Source organism: Solanum stenotomum, chromosome 12, assembly GCF_019186545.1.
Source record: "Solanum stenotomum isolate F172 chromosome 12, ASM1918654v1, whole genome shotgun sequence".
NCBI lineage: Eukaryota > Viridiplantae > Streptophyta > Magnoliopsida > Solanales > Solanaceae > Solanum > Solanum stenotomum.
The window spans coordinates 3,726,487-3,735,783 of NC_064293.1; the positions used below are offsets into that span (position 1 = coordinate 3,726,487).

Here is a 9,297-nt window from a genome sequence, read left to right on the forward strand (position 1 = left end):
TTTGTAAGTTATTGTGATATCTACTCATTACTCTATTTTACTATTACTTTAATTTAATTTTTAATATTTTTTTCTATTCATTATACTTAATAAAAATGCCTACTTTAATATCAAAATTCATTATTTAAAAATATAATTAATTACTTTCACTTTTATTTTGGCTCTAATTAATATACCTGAAAAGAAATAAGTGTGATAAATTAATAATATATATTAGATTGAAATTAAAGAATAAATAACATTAGTTTCAATATTTAAAAAATAATGTTTTAAAAGATGTTAAAAAATAACTGTACAAGTAAAATGAATAGGATGGTATATTTGCATTTAAAGTAAACTAAAAATGTTTACTAGATTATAAAAGAGTAGTTCTTCATTAAAATATATAATCAAATTTTTACTTTTATTTGATTTCAAACATATTAATCTGAATAGTGAACTAATGTAAGTTTGATTTAAATTTAAAGTTGTCGGGCCAAAATTTGGTATTTTTCTATTATATAGAAATATGAGGTTGAGGACGATCAAGGATAATATGGTCATTTCATATATATTTCATTTTAAAATTCTATAAATTCTACTTTTAAATTTGTCAAAATATTTCTTCAAGTGGCTAAATTTCCTCCATAAGCTACATGATTATTCTAGAAACTATAAATTATAAGATTTTTCTAGAACTAAGTTAGGCACTAACTCATTCTTCATTTCATTCACTCCTCAATTCTCTCCCCTCCTCTCATGTCTTATACTAATAAATTTCTCGCCCTGTATTTCTAATTTGAATCCTAAATATTACACACTTCAATATAGATCTCTTATTATGAAGACCAATAACACAGTTTTTTCAACATTAAGAACTTCATTATTCATCAATTCCCTACATAATGGCCCTACTTTTTTTTGACAAGTTCAACATTAAGAACTTCATTTTTCATCAATTCCCTACATAATGGCCCTACTTTTTTTTATGACAAGGGAAACCCGCAGCCGCTACCCTTTGGGTGTGCACAGGGTAAAACCCCTGCTCCTATGCAATATCTCGCAAACCACATAGGAGAGATAACCCATATTAGGCAAGCCCGGTGTGATGAGCTCGACCCAGAAGGCAAACCCCTTGCTTTCGCTGGCAATGGGTTTCAAACTTGAGACCTCCAACATGGAAGTCCCAAGCCCAAACCACTGGGCCACCCCGAAGGGTAATGGCCCTACTTTTGTAAAACAATTATAAGACAGAAGTAAAATTCACTATTTCTTAGTGAACACATCACTTTTGGGACTTGTCCATATAACAAATTTTTAACAAAATTCAATTGATCCATATTTTTCAAACATTCTAATAAATATGATATGAACCAGTTAACATGTTAAATCCAATATCAATCACAATTGCAATTCTCAAAAGGCGTAATTCATAAGGAATGCAATCAGTGAGCATGTCATCAGGTATCACAGAGACCTAGCACCTAAGACGTAGAACAATAACAACTTGGCGGTGTAATCTTTGGCTGCAAAATGTACACTATGAATGAGTGTATACTAAATCAGCTATTTGGTAGTTATTTCGTTGCTAAAGCATATATATAAAATTTACTAAATAGTTTTAGATGTCCTTTTGTCTATTATATGTGAGTTGAATTTTGTTTTACTTTCGTTTTTTTGTCTAGGTTTGTCTACTCCACATTTTTCATATGTAAAGAAAATAGATCCAGGTCTACCGTTATTTTTGTTCAACTACAGCAATCGAAAGCTTCATGGTATCTATGAAGCTACAAGCTCAGGTAAAATGAATATCAATCCATATGGTTGGACGTTAGACGGTTCTGGAATAACTGAATATCCTACACAGGTTTTATGTCATGCTTTCTTCATATGTGATTTATTTGGTTGTGTTGATGCTTTTCTTTTTATGATTTCTCTTGTTTATAAATGAAGGTTCAGAAACGTCCGTGTCTACACTGCAAACCATTGGCGGAAACATTGTTTAAGCCTATTATTCAAGATAACTATTACAATGATCAGCATCACGCCGCCAAGTTGGTTTTTAGTCAAAGTTAATTTTGGTCTTCTTCAATAATCAGTTGATGTGACCGGTGCTTGAAAAAGTAGTTCATACACTAAAGATATTCATGAAAGGTTCTTGGCATCACTAAAGTCGTATGTACTATGTACAAGACCATCACAAAAGCTTCCCTTTTCACCCTTCAGTCACGAGTTATATCTACTACAAATTCCACTTATATATCTCCAGACATATCTTGTAGAGAAAAAAAGACAAGGCTAACACTGTTTAGAATTACGTGAAAAACATGGCTTCTAAAAGAGAAGGCATAGGCTTCAGAACAGAAGACGAATGACAGAGAGTCAATACTTCATAGAAAATTATAGCTAGAATTGCACATACCTTTCACTAGGACAAAACTCCAAAGAAGTAATATTAGTACCCAAGTGCAACCTCTTGTGGAAAGAGGAGATCTCCATCTTTGTCGCATCAATAACACAGACATCACCTTATTTGCTTCCCCTGCATTTAAATGACAAGCATAGATTCAGATCAATGCATCAGCAAACTAAATGCCGCAGCAAATAGGAATGCAAATGCGGTGGTGCCGTTAAAGCCTATGCGGAATGAAGCAGGTTACAGTTTATGTGGATGCGGGGAGTTGTTGGAACATATATTTTTAAAATTTAAAGGTGGGGGGTGGTTGAGATAAGATACAACTAGGTGTCTGAAGTTGAAGTTTTGAGGGATGACATAAGCAAACAAATTTTCATGATATAAATTCTGGATATCACAGATCTTTTGGAATTACTCTTAGTCTGAAATTTTGATCTAAAAATATTATTCTTGATCATTAAATTTTGATCTGAGACTTATTCTTTGGTTTTGTTTTTTTTTTTTGTTTTATGTTTTATGTTTCTTTTTGTGAGTTCATAAATGTACAGACAAGTCAAAACAAGAACAAAATGAAAAATAAGTAAATAACTCTTTGTTTTCCTTTTATAGTTTAGATACTAAAATTTAAATTTTCTCAGGGATAAAAAAAAACTACACACTGTTTGAAAGAGCAACTCTTCTAAACTGATTGGTATAGTAATCTCTCACCATCTACATCATTTCTATCAACTTTTAATGAGGGAAAAGGCATAAGTACCCTACTGAACTATGACCGAAGTTCCATGGACACTTTATCTTTACCCTATTACCACCCTATATACTATTTTACCACCCTGAACTAGTTTAAGTGTAATAAACACATCTTTAAACGTGATAAGAAGGATTCCACTTTTTTCTGGTGGGGAGAAGGTTTTCCCTTAATGGAGTATGCGTGTGAGAAAGAGGAAGACGATTTAGTAGAATAAATAGATTGTAAAACGTCGGAATAAATTCATCGGCGACTTCTGTACATGGTGAGCATGTGAAAAAATCAATTTTCGTTCTAGAAAATGAAAAAAAAAATTTGACTCCATTTCACAAAGAAAGAGAGGAAATAATTAAAAAGATATCAACTTAAGTTTTAATGTTAATTAATTAAGTGTCCAAAGTAATCATATTTTAACTTTTTTTCACCCCTAACATGCCTCCAAGTGAGTGAGCACACTCTTTGTACCACCTCAACATCGAAGGGTGTATTTATAGCACTTTAAAATGGTTCAAAGGGGTTATAGGACCACCATAAAGTAAAGGTGTGTTCCTGGACCTTCGGTCATAGTTTGTTTTGTGTTGTGGTTACGGAAGGAAAAAAAAAAGGCAAGTGAATCTAATTTGAGAAGCTAAAATAAATAATATTACCATTACATGACACTAATTTTGTATTACCTAAATATAACAAAATGGAAAAAAAAATCTTCAGCGGGAAGAGGCAAGTTGAAAATTATGTGGGTTAAAGGTTCAACCCCCCGCCCCATTGCCACCCCTTATAACACCAAAAGCCATGTACGGTAGGGGAGATATTCATCAAAATGAAGACAAGTCAAGAGTAGCAAAAGAATTTAATTCATGCAAAAAGTTCAAAAAAAGACATGGTGGTTTTGAAAGATGAGTACACTTCAAATTAATTTGATGGAATCTTATACTAACTCCAACTCGAATAGGAACCAGATGCTACTGTGTTTTAGGTCCCCTTCATGCCTCATTTTGGCCTATCTCATCATGAAACTTCAAATGTCAAATCAACTTAATGATTTATTAAACATCTATGTTAAAAAAAAACTTTAATGAAGATTCACAATTGCAAAATCGATGTCAAATTCTTTTAGCTTCAACAGTGCATATCTAAGGAACGTATTGGACAGTAAAGATGATGGTAAATGAAATTCAACATTACTTGGAGACAAAAGGATAAAGATCTTACAATGCGAGATATTTCACATCCAAACTAATTGTCATATTGGAAGTTGGCTTATTATACAAGCTTCTATGTCCAATTTTCTTCCATGTACTGATGTCCCAAACCGCAATCAATGTTTTTTTGCCTGTTTTATTGACACTAGTTTGGATAGTTACACAATGTTTTCAATAAGAAAAATTACACTATCTCAATTTAATAACTTCATTAACTAAAGCCAAACTTTAGAATACCTTTCTAAACAGTAGTGAACAAAAACGGTTTTGTCCCATCTTTAGAGAACCTGCAGAGCTCAATATTCTCATCCTGCAATGTGGAAGACAGGATATTATAACATCAACATAAAAATGGATAACCAATTGTCTAACAGGTAAGACGTCATATTATTCAGAACTTACTACATTTCGTGAAAAAGTTACTGGAACACCGTCCCTTTGTGTTCCATATTCTAGCAGCACCCTCTGTGGATGTGGAAGCTAAGAGCTCTGAATCTAATATATATATATATATATATATATATATATATAGGAAAAGACACTAAAATCTTGATCAATAAAATCATAGGAACAATAATTCTTAAGATTCCATAATCCATGGATTAAGTATCATTTCTGTAACTGCAATAAGAGGCATAGTAAATTCAAGACTCTTAAATCTTTTGAAACTTTTTTTCTAGGAAGATTTCATGATCATATTCAAAAATCAGATTCACACTTCAAAACTCAAATAGTAAAGCATGAATGTAGCCATGCATAAATGCATGCATTAGGGTTTCTTGATCAGGAATGTATCGTTCTTGAAATATCAACATGTTTAGTTCTTCTATGACATTTCTCACTTCTTAAATATAACTATTAAAGGATAAAGTATAATTTTGTATCCAAATTCAGTTAATGTAGCTTTACATCCCATAATATTCACCTCCAAGATATAACCCCGCAAATTAGGTCACCGTTCATCTCTTTATTCACTTTCAATTCCACATGAGAACAAACTACTTTAAACATTCAGATAAGATCACATAGAGCAACAACAACAATTTGACAACTTGGTGTGATGCATAACAGATGAACCTAAAAGATAAAATCCACATGGGACTATAATTGGATGAAAAAAGCACTTCATTCTGATCTTTAAAGTGAAAAATCTACATCAGAATTGTTAAAAGATATAAGACTAAGATCATTCACTTCATTTTCCATCACTTAGCTTCTTTAGAATATAATCAACGTTTTCAGCACTAAAGTGTGAGAAAAGTAAGAGAACAAGATGTATCACTAATCAATGCAAGTGCACAGACACTGGAGATTATAGGTCCCCAGAGCTCATATTAGGTAAATTCTCACATATGATAAATAACGGGGGATTATGTACAACTATAATTTGAGTAAAGCAAACTATACTTGAAATCCATGTCTTTGAAAGACTTGTGAGCTTTAGGTTCATCCACAATAATGTGCATGGTTGGCCACTCAAAAAGTCTAAAATGTCCATCCTTCAAGATTCAAAGTAATACAAAGTCAGGACAACAAGGAAATATCCTCATGAAATATAAGAGACATAATTTTTCACAAAATTGCTTACAACTCCGCTTGTGGCTAATTTGGAGCCATCAACACTAAAGGCCATGCATTTTTGTGGACCAACATCTTGGAAAGGAAACTCCTTGCACACAAATTTTATATTATCTTCATGACCATATAACTCAAACAACCTGCAGGAAACAACAAACAACATATCCTCTTCCCAGGCTAAGAAATAAATAAAAAGCAAGACAATAATCATATTAAAAACTCAGACTAGTCATCTGTATGGTCCTTTGTTGGGTGACAAACTTAATCAGTAATGTGAAAAGATAATTATCAGCCAAAACAAGACCTGGACCTGAATAATCTTTGCTTCAAAAGCGGGTCAGCACAAATGAAAGCTGCAAAGACACATGTCCACACAGGAACATAGTATTGTGTTGAATTTATATGAAAATATATACATAATGGAATTTTATCTTTTATCAATAGATGAAAAATCATGATTGCAACATTTAGGATCGTCCAACAATTGTTACTCGCACCACTAGCAATCAGGTCCCGAGATGTTCTTACCAACATATACTAATGATGCCATATTAAAATTTTCACGTATCACATATCATGCTCACGTTCAGTGACCTTCATTGAGGTTTCTGATCTACCTCTGAAACCTAAATCCATCTTTTTAAATGGCTAATGCCTAGATAAGGTCTTAAAAAAGGTTTGTCCATAAGAAAAAATTAACTCCAGGATGCCATGACCTTGAGGTTTACTCAAGATCCGGATTCCCTCTGGACTAATTAATTACTTACACAAGGAATATTTAACTGAGCAGACCAACACTTTTTAGGTTAAGAAAACTAACTCACAAGGTTTCTACATGAAAACATATCATAATAATACTCATAGACTAACAATACTCATCCTGTTTACCTACCGCACAGTAACACAATCACTAATCATCCATTTCATGAATCACAACAGCAAAATCATGCATTAATTATCTTCTATCAATATACAAACAAAGCCAAAATCAATGATTTGAAATCACAAGGCATTTAACTCATTCATATATTGAATAACAAACTACTAACTACCAAAAAAATCAAATCTTTTTCACAACAAAAATAGTAAAAACCCAACTTCCAGAATAACTAAGAATTAAAATCGAAAAGGGTTTCAATATTTACTTGCAACCAGTAGTGGTGGAGCACACAAAATCATCCCCACTTGGATGTACCACAATCCTCACTAGCTCTCCACCTTCCTTGAACAAATACATCGCCTAATAACCAATACCCACAAATAAAAGTTCAAATTTCACCACAATCAGCAAAAAATCATAGAAATCATAGTAAATGCAGCACCCCCACAACTAAAAAACTCATATATTTATACTAATTCCAACTTATAAGTACTGGGTCCAGTAAACAACAAATTCAAAAATTATTTAATGAAAACAAGAAAAGGGTACATTGGAAGAAGAAGAAAGAGAAGTATTTTTGAAATTAAATGAAAAATCTCGAGCGAAGAACAAGTTCCGGCTGACTTTCTAATCACCACCAGATGCGTGTTTCCGGTCGTTTGATCCACGATGCACAAGTCACTTTTCCTTCCATAGTTACATCACCACTGTCCATTTTTCTAATCTTCCAAAACTCTACAAAACCGAAAAACCTCAAGGTAACAACAATGGCGGAAAAAAGTTGAGGTTTTTGAGTTTCAGTGAAAATTGAAATTTATAGAATTATTATTATTATTATTATTATTATTTTAATATAAAGTGTGACAATATATAAGGATATACATGGTGGGGGCCAGAATTAAATATAGTCAACGGATTTTTGGATATTCCAAATTAGGAGTAATAATTATGTGGGAATACTTTTTAAAAAAAAATAAATTTGGACGCATTGTCCATGTTATTAATTATTTAAAATGCGCCAATAATACAAAAAGGAACCTGGTCGGTCCAAAAGTGACCTGACCAGGTGAAAATAAACACAACCCTACAATTGGGCTTCCTAATTTAACCTTTAATTTCCCATTTCTCCACCTACTCTTTCTCTTCCTTGTTGTTGTAGCCATTGGAGACGTTCTTCATTGTGAATATTGTTGTGGTTCTCAGTTATCAAAGGTATGTAACTCTTCTTGGCTGTTGATTTATGACCTCTTCTTCTCCACTGACTTCTTTTGCCTTGTATATGTACCTTCCAATTGGAATTTTGATAAACTTCAATGAGAGAATGGCCCTTGCATTCCAGTATTGTAGATCAGATCCATGTAAGATTAGCACTTTCTCCTCCTTTTTGTTTGTCCCCATTAAACCTCTAAACCCCCTCAATTTTGTAATTGAAGACGAACAGTAAAGGGATGCTCCCGTGGTTCATCATTGTGATCTCCTTCCTAGATGCTTGTTATGAACTCAGATTTGGTTCCTTGTCTCTTGACTTTTGCTATTCCCTGTAATCTGTACCTAAGCATATTGACCATTATTGTTGCTGATGATTCTCCTTTTTTTAAATCTCAATGTTGGGATCTGCTGTTTATCTATATTTAATATCCTTTTCCCCATATTTGGTAGATGACTGAAGTTCTGGTATTCCTGTTTATCATCTTTTTTTATTGTTGTATTTGCTATGTAATCTGCTAGCTGATTTTCTTCTCTAAAGATATGTTGAACATGCACGTTGAGTTGTATAACTATGTCATGTATGTCCTCTATCATCTCCCTTAATTCCCAAAGGTATCCTCCAATTCCTAGTAATCATGTTTTTAATCATAAGAGAATCTGTTTCTAACTGAATTTGGTTAAACCTTTCCTTTTGCAAAAATGCAATGCTTCCCAAATTGCTCTCACCTCTGCCTCCATATTGGTAGTAACTTCTATATCTTGTGATGCCGCATACATAAGATCTCCATCACTATTCCTAATGCAAAATCCATACGCACTCTGTCCTGGGTTTTCTTTGATAACTCCATCCGTATTGCAAGTCATCCACCCTTCTCTTGGTAGCTTCCATCTTACTAGAAGATTGTGAAGAGTAGGCTTGTAGTGCTGCAAAATATTAACCATTTCTGGCCAGTGGCATGCTGTCCCTTTAATCCATGGGAATTTTATCCTTAGTAATTGATGGATTGTCAATTGACATTGATGATGCATCCAATCATAAGATGTTTTCTTCCCATTTCTTAACACATTTCTTCTTTTCCACTACTCCCACATAATGATTGCTGGAACTGCCTTTAGAATCTGATCCAATTTATTCGATATTTTGCGCTCCCACCATCTATGAATGATTTGTTGAAGGTTCAACTCATTTATATTGATACCTACACAAGTAGCAAACTGCTTCCATAGATTTTGGGCTATGGGAGCTGTTAGAAATAAATGTGACATGGTTTCCAACTCTCCTTTCTCA

The 9,297-nt window shown here is 33.1% G+C and overlaps 1 pseudogene; it reads right to left on the minus strand.

The window, feature by feature from the left end:
- Positions 1 to 2,283: 2,283 nt before the first annotated feature.
- On the minus strand, positions 2,284 to 7,515 carry LOC125846968 (SEC12-like protein 1; annotated as a pseudogene).
- Between the last annotated feature and the right edge of the window lie 1,782 nt (positions 7,516 to 9,297).